The following is a 5,399-nucleotide window of genomic DNA, read 5'->3' on the forward strand; positions in this document are numbered from 1 at the left end:
TAGCACATGTAACATCTGGGTTCATGATTGCACATGCTTTTTTGTTTGTTTAACAATATGCATTCATTCATACAATCAACATTTATTGAACCCTTACTTGAAGAATACAAACATAGATGGTACAGTTTCTATCTTGGTAGTATTCTAGTTAACTATTTCTTTATAATGAACCTCCTTAAAGTGCCATGCTTTATAAATTTTGCTCACAGATTCTGTGGATCAGGAATTCAGAGAGGGTATGGTAAGGATAGTGTGGCTGTCCTTTACAATGTCTGGCCTCAGCTGACGAAACTCAAGGCTGGGGGTGACCAGATGGCTGAGAGCCAACACAATGTGAAGGTGTAATTGGCAGTCATATTTCTGGCGGTAGATAAACTCGGTGGGCTGGGACATCAGCTGGGGCTGTTTGTCAGCATTCATGTGGCCTCGTATGTGCTTGAGCTTCCTCACTGCATGGTGGCCATGCAGTAGTTGAACCTCCTATGTGATTCCAAAGGAGGATGTCCTAGCCGTAGGAAAGTTGTATAATCTTTTCTGACTTTTTCTTAGAAGTCAGACAGAATCACTCCACTGCATTGTATTGGTTACATGCAAGTCACAAGCCCAGCTAGAGTCCAAGGAAGAGGACATAGATCCTATCTCTTAGTGGAAGGTGTGTCAGGTCACACTGTAGAATAATAGGAGATACTTTCATGGCCATTGTTGAAGATGCAACCAGCCACAAGTAACTTATAGTTTAGTAGGAAAGTTAGACATGTAAATGGATCAATTCAAGAAAGGGTTATAGTGCTATTAAAAAACAAAAAGGACTTGTTGAATACAGCAAAATACCTGGTCAATCATGTCGGGAGAAAATTAGGTCAGAAAATGGTTAAAGGAGGCAGTGCCTCAAAGTTGGTAAGTGATAGTGGTACACCTCTTGGTGAAAGTAGTTGAATATTGGATTTTTAAGGAGTAACTTACATAAAACACCCTTCTATCAGTAACACATATACAGTACTTAAAACATATCTTATGTTAAAGCAAAAAAATAACACCCAAAACCCAGAAATCCACTGTATTTTCCAATGCCTTTCAAAATCCCTTTGCTAGTTGGGGAATGAACTTGAGATAAGGTGAGAACACCTGAAAAATGGTGACCTCCCTGGGGCTGGAATGAACAAAGGGCAGGATTAGAAATTACATTGTAATTTTTGCCAGGCCACACCACCACAACAACCCTTGACCTGCATAGGAGCTGCTGAAGCTGTGATGGGCCCGCAGGAGAATGCTGCTCAGACACTTACCTTACAGGTAAGCTCAGAAACTTACCTGTCCTCTCTCAGGCACATCTCTAGTCTCACAGAGCAGATGTGTCCCAAGGATCACCCAACCCAAGTTTCTATAAGCTTGATGTGTTGTCTGTTCTCCCCAGGTCTTGGGACTTGATAAAATGATGGATTTGTTGAGGCTTTAGGGGTTGTTTCCCCAGGGATTCAAGCATTTTCTGACTTTATTTAAGGCTAAGGTCAATCTCTGCAGCTTTGAAGTAGCACAAAGGCAATAAGAGAGTGTCCAATGTTCCTAGAGAGGAGAGAGGCAGAGAATGTGTGCATGAACGTCCCCTAAAGCAAACTGGAAAACCTTTTCCATGTTTTATTTATTTTGTGTTATTAAAGGAGCATCACTGTGTCATCCGTGCTGAGCCAGAGCTTCTAATTCAGTGGAAATGAAATTCCAACCCAGTGTGTGCTTAACTTCCCCAGCACAGTAAATCCATTTCTCTTTTTGTCTCTGTCTCATCTCCCCTTTTGTAGTGAAGAGATGTGCAGTACAGCGATGAAGTCTGTCAGTGGGAAACCACTCTGGCAATTTCGGAGTGATGTCTGAAGAAATGAATTGAGCAGGCTTGCCTGGGGTGGAGACACAAGAAAGACCATGCTTTTATAGGCACTGCTGGGTTTGTGATTTGTTGTGTGCTGCCTATCTATGCAGATTCTTTTCTGTTCCAACACACGAAGAAAAACATGCCCAGTCAGATGCTCCCGGCTTATCACTCCATATCAACCCAGAAGCAACACAGGTTTTCAATTTCTCCATTTGCAAGTGCAGTTGAAAATTGGCAGAGGTTGCTATGTAGGGATAAAATGAACAGTGGTGCAGTTTGGCCTCTACAGATAGAGATAGCATCCATGAGGTTGTGGGGCAGGAGTGGGATAAAGAATCTGGGAATCATCTCACCCATATTTGATTGCTGGAAGCTCTGGTAAGCCATATTATGCTATTCCTTTCTGCACTTAGGCTAGCTCTCTTTTGCTTCTGAGCATTTGCCCATGTTATCTGCCTCTACTTAGAACTCTCTCTAGTCCCCCCATGATATCCCGTCTTCTTCCATGATCCTGTTTCATCTTTCTTTCTTATTTTTTTAGAGATAGAGTCTCATCCTGTCACCTAGTCTGAGTGCAGTGGCATGATCATGGCTCACTGAAGCCTCAAACTCCTGGACTCAAGCCTTCCACCTCAGCCTCCCTAGTAGCTGGGACTACAGGCATGTGCCACCATACCTGGCTAGTTTTATTTATTATGTTGTATGTATGTATGTATATATGTTTTTAGAGATAGGGTCTTGCTATGTTGCTCAGGCTGGTCTCAAACTCCTGGGCTCAAGGGTTTCTCTCACCTTAGCTTCCTGAGTAGGTAAAATTACAGGTGTAAGCCACCACACCCTGCTTTCCTCTTCATCTTTCCAACTTTAGCTTGCCCAGTTTCCATTTTGATGTCACCTCTAACTGAATGCCTTCCTTTCCCTGTTAATACTTGATTTGGCCCCTCCCTCATTGTGCTTCCTTAGTCCCTGAACTTATTTTCAACACAAACTTCTCATGTAGTATTATAATTTCCTTTTTTTCTTATTTGATTCCCTCACTATATTGTAAGGTATGTGAGAGCAGGAAACCTATTTTTCTCTGCTGTTCTGTTTCTATGCACCTACTACAATACCTACCACAGTGCAGATGCTCAAAAATTATGAATTAATAAGGTAAGAAAATATAAGTTAGATCCTTTGTCCCACTCTTGCTCCCCCACTTCACAGATACTATCTCTATCCATAACGGCCAGTCTGTACCATTGTTCATTTTATCCCCACGGAAGCCTCTGTCAACTTTCAATTGCACTTACAAATAGAGACATTGAAACGTTATATGTAAATTGAAGTAATAGGTAAATATGTGATTAGAGTTCAAATGGGTCAGTCAAATAATGAAAAGGGAATAAGGTTTTATACCAACCAGATTTGAAAACAGAAAATATAATGCATATTAGTCAGCTCAGGCTGCTGTAATAAAATGCCATAGACCAGGTGGCTTAACAACAGATACTTGTTTATCACAGTTCTGGAGCCTTGGAAATCCAAGATCATGGTAACAGCAGATTCTCTTTCTGGTGAGAGCTCTCTTGCTGGCTTGCAGATGGCTGTCTGCTCATTGTATCTTCACATGTTGGAGACAGAGAAGCAAGCTGTTTGGAGTCTTTTTTATTTTTTATTTTTTTTTATTTTTAGAAGTAAGGGCACTGATCCCACTATAGGGACCCAATCCTCATGACCTCATCTAAACCTAATTACCTCTCAAAGGCCTCATTTCCAAATACTATCACATTGGGGTTTAGGGCTTCCAAACAGGAATTTTGCACAGTAACAGTAACAGTGAGATCTTGGTGAAAGTTTTACGTACACTTAGAAGACAGCAATATTATAATAGTAGGATATTTTTAGAAAGAAATACATCAGTTGGAATCAAAAACTCTATAATATATGAAATTGACTCTATAATCATACTTCTGGCAATATAACCTAAGAAAATAGTCTTAAAGAAGGAAAAAGCTGTGTACGTGAAGAGTCTTCATTTTAGCATTGTTTTCAATACTGAGAAATTGGAAACAATTTGAACAGTATAGGAATGGTTAAATAGATGACAATATCATGTACTATAATACTATATTATGCAGCCATTAAAATGATAGATTTGAGGCTTATTTTGTAACACAGAAAATATTTATTGTGTAATTTTAGGTTAAACAATCCAATTGTACCTATACTATGGTTTAAATTATATAAAATTATGTTTTTGAATGCACAAGGTCCGAATAGGAATAAATGGAAATAGCTGTACTTACTGGCGTGGTTGGATTTAGAGCAATTTTAGCATTCTTTTGGCTTTTTAGAACTATAATGCAAGACTTTAAAATGATATTTTGAAAGAAAGATCCTGAAGAAGCTACTGAGAACTGAGTCATAAGGCTGATGGATTCTTCTTTCAAAACGTCTTCCTGGCTAATGGGTACAGAAATCTCCTTTCACTCCTCTCAACATGGAAACCTCAAGATTAAATGAGAAAGATCTAGTATGTGGGTGTTTGAATGATTTTTTTCTTCAATTTTTACCTTCTGGTGAGATCACCTACATGTTGGGAGCATATCTTCCCATTGTCAAACAATTGTTTGTCCAAATACAAGAATCTGTGAATTTGCAAAGGCGATTATTACATCGCCAACCATGGATTGGCTACAGAGCCCCATTTTATTGCTTCCTAGTTGTTCACAAAGGTATTTTTGAGCACAAACCTGCACTTTTTCTAAACCGTCACTCAAGAAAAGAATATATCCGGGACATTTTTATCTACATTCATTTGAATGTAGCATGATCTGTCTGACCAGGAGCATGTGAGGCAACTTGGGATGGTGGAAAGATGGAGTCTTGGTGGTAGACAACCTAAGTTTATTTATAGGACCATGGCTAAGTTAGGCAATCTTTCTAGGTCTTGATCTCATCTGAAAAATTTGGAGGCAAATCACTATCTTATGTGATTCTTATAAATGAGATAATCTGTGTAACACACTCAGTTTAATATCTGCCATACAGAATCCTCTTCTTCAGTTTAACAGACCTTGAACACCAACCATATTCCGGCTGACTGGGACATGTAGCCAATCAAGCCAGCCTACCCCTTCACACAGACTGCTTTGTGCTCATGAAAAAGCCAGGATCACTTTTATGGCTAAATTGCAGTCACACGGTTTGTGAATACAATACTGAGAGACTGGGACCCCTTAGGGGACTATTGCCTACAGCGAGTGACTGTATGACCTATCAGAGATTAGAGATTCAGATACAGTCTTCCTTAACCCAGTGAGAAACTCACAGGAGAGAGTGCTGCACCCTGTAAGTGAGGCAACAGCAGCATTTACAGAGGCAAAATGTGCAGTTAACAGAATATAGACAATTAAACCCATGTCTCATTGACCTAGCTTTGTCTGCATTCTGGGACTGTTCTCTTTGTAGCAGTGACTTTAGTTCTGGTCAGAAGTACTTTCATCATTAAACTACCAAAAGAATAGTTTTTTTCTCTAACTCTTTTCTC

At 39.7% G+C, this 5,399-nt stretch overlaps 1 long non-coding RNA gene across 1 annotated transcript; it reads right to left on the reverse strand.

Moving 5' to 3' along the window:
• Nucleotides 1–1,620: 1,620 nt before the first annotated feature.
• Nucleotides 1,621–4,463, reverse strand: LOC100935791 (uncharacterized). Its single transcript, XR_150616.3, has 2 exons — nt 4,156–4,463; nt 1,621–1,892 (listed from the first exon to the last, which is right to left on the reverse strand). It is a non-coding gene; the product is annotated as an uncharacterized LOC100935791 (long non-coding RNA).
• Nucleotides 4,464–5,399: the final 936 nt, after the last annotated feature.

The sequence above is a fragment of the Pongo abelii genome, chromosome 1, assembly GCF_028885655.2.
Source record: "Pongo abelii isolate AG06213 chromosome 1, NHGRI_mPonAbe1-v2.0_pri, whole genome shotgun sequence".
Taxonomy (NCBI): Eukaryota; Metazoa; Chordata; class Mammalia; order Primates; family Hominidae; genus Pongo; species Pongo abelii.